This window comes from Marmota marmota, unplaced genomic scaffold, assembly GCF_001458135.2.
Source record: "Marmota marmota marmota unplaced genomic scaffold, marMar, whole genome shotgun sequence".
NCBI classification, from domain to species: Eukaryota; Metazoa; Chordata; class Mammalia; order Rodentia; family Sciuridae; genus Marmota; species Marmota marmota.
In genome coordinates, this window is record NW_026000173.1 from 166,117 (window position 1) to 171,496 (window position 5,380).

Below are 5,380 nucleotides of genomic sequence, written 5' to 3' on the forward strand. Positions count from 1 at the left end.
CCTGTTCTATGGCTGAATGAGCTGCGGTCAGTCGAAAACAGGGATGGTGATGTCAGCTTTCCAACATGGTGGCTGCTGGCCTCCTCTGTGGTCTGACTGGTGTGGAGAACCGAGATGGACCGCTTCCTTCCCCCGTATCGAACCCAGAATTCAGCCCTGAGTACGGTGCTTGCACGGCTGGCAGAAACTGCAGCGCTGTATCCCTGCGTCACTATCTCCTCATTTCCCAGCGCGCGCTGCAGACTCTAGCAGCGGGGCGATTTGCTGAATAAGCAGTGTTACCCTCCGTGCGACAAACCTCTCGCGTTTGAGTCCCCGTAGCCGATCCTCGTGCGATGGAAATCCTTCCTCCAGGTTCCGGAGCACCCCACTATTGCTGGAAATTCCTAACAAGATATCCTTTAGCCGTCCTGACTTGTCATACTCCCACACAGGAAGCAGCACACTGGGGCAATGCACTCCCCTCGCCGCCATCTCAGATTTTTTTTTTAATTGTAGATGGACACAATACTTTTATTTATTTATGTGTTGCTGAGGATAGAACCTAGTGCCTCACACACACTCGAGACAAGTGCTCTACCACTGAGCCACAACCCCAGCCCAAGTCTTGCTCTTGCCATTTCTTAATTGATGGAAATAATTCCATTTAGAGAGAGAAATTTTTAAGCCTCATAATGAAGAATGTGTTGTACTGGTTTTCTGTGGCATCTCAGCACATGACCTCCTGGTGTTGCAGTTGGCAAGCAGTTGTGAGCCTACTGAAATTACACCATTTGTTTTAAATTGTGGCATCTCAAAAAAGCATGCAATCTGAATTTGCTAGGTTAGAAAAAGAATACTGAAGTTGAAGGTTTATAGCAGGGCAAGGAAAAAAGGGGAAAAGTAACAAACCATATTTGAATATTCTCTCTCTCACCAGTAATTAAGTCCCAGGCTTGCAAATCAGTTTTCACAAAAAAAAAAAAAAGAAATCCATTGTTTCTGAAGTACTCACAAACTCTTTTGAAATATTTTAGGTAAATAAACGAGGAAAAAAATATTAAGCCTTTGGAAGGAATGTTGGCTTTATTTGGGGGCATTAAGACAGTAAAGATTATTGTTAACAATGTAGGGCCTCCCATTGAAAAAACACTGCATTGAATGGTGACTGAGGGATGGCGGGGATGGGAGGTGGTCCTTGTGGTACGCTTGATTTTTGCTGGAAGGTCCTCATTAGAATTGTATTTAAGCATACATGACTAGGATATTATTTTTTTTAACTGTTTAATGGAAAATTGCTTCCTGTGTAACCCAGGTGCTGCATGTGAGAAGAAATAGCTGTTGGAGGTTTACACACATACAGGTGCAATGCGGGACTGCACTCAAAAAACTGGGAATGGTCAGTGGGCCCTCCTGGTACTGGCATGATCCCTCAACCCTAGTAGTGCCTTGTGCATTCCCTCTAACCCATGTGGCCAAGGATTCTCCAAGCTCACTAATATGGGCAAGTGTCTGTTCATATATGGCCCTTTTTCCACTAGATGTCACTGCAAATCAATTACTAGTGCTGGATCCTGTACTTTTCTTTTTTTCACTTTCTTTTTTGTTTTTATTTTATTTTTCTAGTTACTAGTGGAGTTGAGTATTTCCTTGTATTGTTTTTTTTTTTTTTTGCTTGTTACTTGAAATTTCCCTTTTATTTTGAATTTAGAATGCATTACCTTTTCCATTTTACCTGAGTTTCCTATTTCTATTTTGATTAGCAATGTTTCCTGAAAATTCGAATATTCTCACACAGAGCCAGGCGGTGGGGGTGGAACTAGTTGGCTGCTGGCCAAGGGGCCGGCACAGCAGGACGCCCATGCAGCGAGAGCACTGCCACCACACGCACCTCAGGCAGGCTGCTACCACCACCGCCAGCGGCCCCAAGGAGTCTCGTGTCCATTGCACCCCTCCCCACCCAACCGCCAGCTAGGGAGTCGCTCACCTTCCACGTTGCCCAGACCACCATGCCCAAGCCTGGCCAACTGCTCCGGACTTGCAGGGTCCAGAGCCAATGCCAAGTTCCCTTGCCAGCCTGGAAGGAGCAGGGGACCTACGCATGGCGGCCCAGGGTCCCCCACAGTAACGTCTACCGGAATCCCGCCAGTCGCGTGGACTGTGTCCCTCCCCCTCCAGCACTCTCGTGCGCGCTAGTTCCACTGAGACTCCCCGCACATCCCAGATCCCCGCAATCCCTTTGGGAGAATACCAAGGCAATTTTTATCACTCGTGTTTCCTTGTTACTTATCTGCCACCTAAATATGAAGCGCACTTTTCCCCAAATGTCCTTAAAAGTGTCCCTCTCACACGTGCACACACTGTTGAAATGACTCAGCCCCGTGTGGATGGAAAGTGGCATTTCTGTGTGTTTCACTGCTCTTCCTACATATTCCCAGTTTGAAAAGCAATAATCTTAACTTAGCATAGCTCCTTAATTGAGCCCCCTCTTGTTTAATCAAAAAGTGACACCTGGTATAGGTCCAACTCTTATCTTTATCTCCACATCCTTTCAGGTCATGTACTAGTATAAATGGTATGTAGATGAAACTAGTGTAGTCTGGCATGCCATAAAAAGCGCTTGGAACTGTAAACTATTAGGACTTCATGTAACAAGTCTTAATTCTGTGTATCTGCCTGGCCTCTCTGGCTCCTCTAGTCTCCAACAACAGCCCATTTGCTCCCTTGGTAAGGTAAGACATACCATGGCCTTGGTTTTTGCTGTGGTGTACCCAGTAACTTATCCTTTGTTGTTGCTGTTGTTTTTAAGAGCAAATTATATTCCGTGATTTTATTTTATTTATTTTTATTTATATGTGACAGCGGAAAGCATTATAATTGTTATTAAACATATAGAGCACATTTTTTCATATCTCTGGTTGTATACATAGTATAGTCACACCAATTCATGTCTTCATACTTGTATTTTGGATAATAATGATCATCACATTCCACCATCATTCATAACCCCATGCCCCCTCCCTTTCCCTCCAACAGCTCTGTCCTATCTAGAGTTTGTCTATTCCTCCCATGCTCCCTCTCGCTATCCTTATATCAAAGAAAACATTTGGCATTTGTTTTTTTGGATTGGCTAATTTCACTTAGCATTATCTTCTCCAACGCCATCCATTTACCTACAAATGCCATGATTTTATTATTGCTGAATAATATTCCATTGTGTATATATGCCACATTTTTTTTATCCATTCATCTATTGAACGGCTTCTATGTTGGTTCCACAGATTAGCTATTGTGAATTGTGCTACTATAAACATTTATGTGGCTGTGTCCCTGTAGTATGCTGTTTTTAAATCCTTTGGGTAGAGACCAAGGAAAGGGATAACTGGGTCAAATTGTGGTTTCATTCCCAATTTTCCAAGAAATCTCCATACTGCTTTCCATATTGGCTGTAGTTTTACTGCTTTCCAAACTTAGGTCTGCGATTTCTTATTGCATTGGCTTTGCCCTTGCAAATTTTGCTAGCATGATGTTACCTAATCTTAAGACTTCTGTGCTGGAAATTTAGAAGCTCACTTAAAGTCCCTCTTCCAAAGATCCAGTCTAAAAAGCTATCTTCCCTTCAGTGGTTAGGATATTTGCTATTTGTCAAGTATTGTGATTATCTATTTACCCCATCCTCTTTTTCTTTGTTTTGTAGGTCCTTTAAGGCCAGACTGTACCAAACACTTAGAATTTAACCCTAATTTTATAGTAAATAGTATGTATCTGTTAAGATATTTTTAAGAGATGGAAATCACACTTTTAGGATTAATTTCCATGCAATCTCAACCCTAAAATATAACTTTTTTATAAAAATGTAAAACTCCATTTCCCTTATTCACAACTCAAAACTCAAATTCTATGTAAGAGAATTAAAGAAACCATATCTGGGAGATCCAACATGGCGGCAGGCGGAGAGGCAGCGCTTTCAATACCCCCCCAGTGATGGGGTCATAAAGACGCACAGATAACGCTTAGATTCTACTAACAGAGAATCTCCTAGCAAAATTCCACTGAAGAGAGACTGGCCGGGAGCTACTAGGATTTTTTAAAGCGACAGTTTGCCCCAGATGAGCGAATCCCTGCAACGAGACACAAAGATCCAGATCCGCCAGCCGCAGTCCGCGCGCCGCAGCGTGGCTGCCGGCTCGTCTGCCCGCAGCCAACATGACTGGATCCCGCTAGCCTCCGAGACACAGCTTGGCAGGAAGAAGTCTTTAGCCAAGCCTTCATGAAATAGCGAGCCGGGAGCTGAGGCCAACCGGGGACGGACCAGTCCCACACCTCCCTTCGGACACTCCCGCAAGGAGCCTGGGGCCCGCCATAGCAGAGAGGTGATGTCATCGGAGTTTGGCCAATGGAATTCCTTCCCAGCAGAATCCACTTTAGCAGGTGTGTGACTCCCTCCCCATCCAGATACAAGCAGCCAGGAAACTTCAGGGACCTCTCAGGGGTCGTGTCTGGTGGGAAGCAGAGGGGATCCCCGACCCCCAACCCCCCATATCACCAGCGGTGACTCCCAAGGTCTTAGCTGCCAGTTTACCACAGCACTGGGGCTTAAATGGGACACTCGGTGGGGCTGCAAGTTTAACTAGATCTCTGGGGAACTGCTTCTGGTGAACAGGACCTGGCTGGCTGGCTGAGAGGAGGAAGGGGGGGAAGGGCTGGAGAAGTGAAACGGCTCTGGACTGACAAGTCTGAGAGACTCCCAGGAGACACCTTACAGGGATTGCTATCGGCAGGTAGAGGGCAGAAGCTCCGCTCGGAGGGCACAGCTCCGCCTACTGGAAGAGAAGAAAGTGGATCTCTAAGACTTCAATATTTTTTTTTCTTCTTTTCTCTCTGTTCCTTTCTCCCCTTTTCCTTCTCTCTTTCTTTCCCATTTCAAGTTTTATTGTTCTTTTCATTCTCCTCTAATCTATCTATCTCTCTCTCCTTCTTTCTTTTTAAGAGCACCTTCATTCCCCTACCCCCCAACTTTCATCCCAAGCATTACATCTTCCATTACGTGTAATTGTCTAAATGCAAATAGGTGAATGTCTCGAGGCTGTCTATAGGGCTCCTAAATACCTAGCTACTACCAACACCCTGATCCAATTGCCTGTTAGTATCCACCTTCAGTAGAGCAAACTTCTAGTAGCCAAGACATACTAACCCTCGTACCATCATAGCACCTAACGTAAACATATAGTCCTAAGAACAAACAACAAATCACTATATGCATACAGAACCTGGAAGCCTGTTATGAATTGAATGAATCATCTTTAAAGTACAATAAAGCCCAACATTTCTAGGCATAATCTCCCACCACAAAGGAGAGACAACAGAGATATACAAAGCCAAAACAAATGTATAGGAGAAA

The 5,380-nt window shown here is 44.5% G+C and overlaps 1 pseudogene; it reads left to right on the plus strand.

Annotated features, from left to right (window-relative positions):
- The first annotated feature begins 4,088 nt into the window (after positions 1-4,088).
- The window catches only part of LOC107159891, a 45,588-nt pseudogene continuing 44,296 nt past the window's right edge, over positions 4,089-5,380 (plus strand).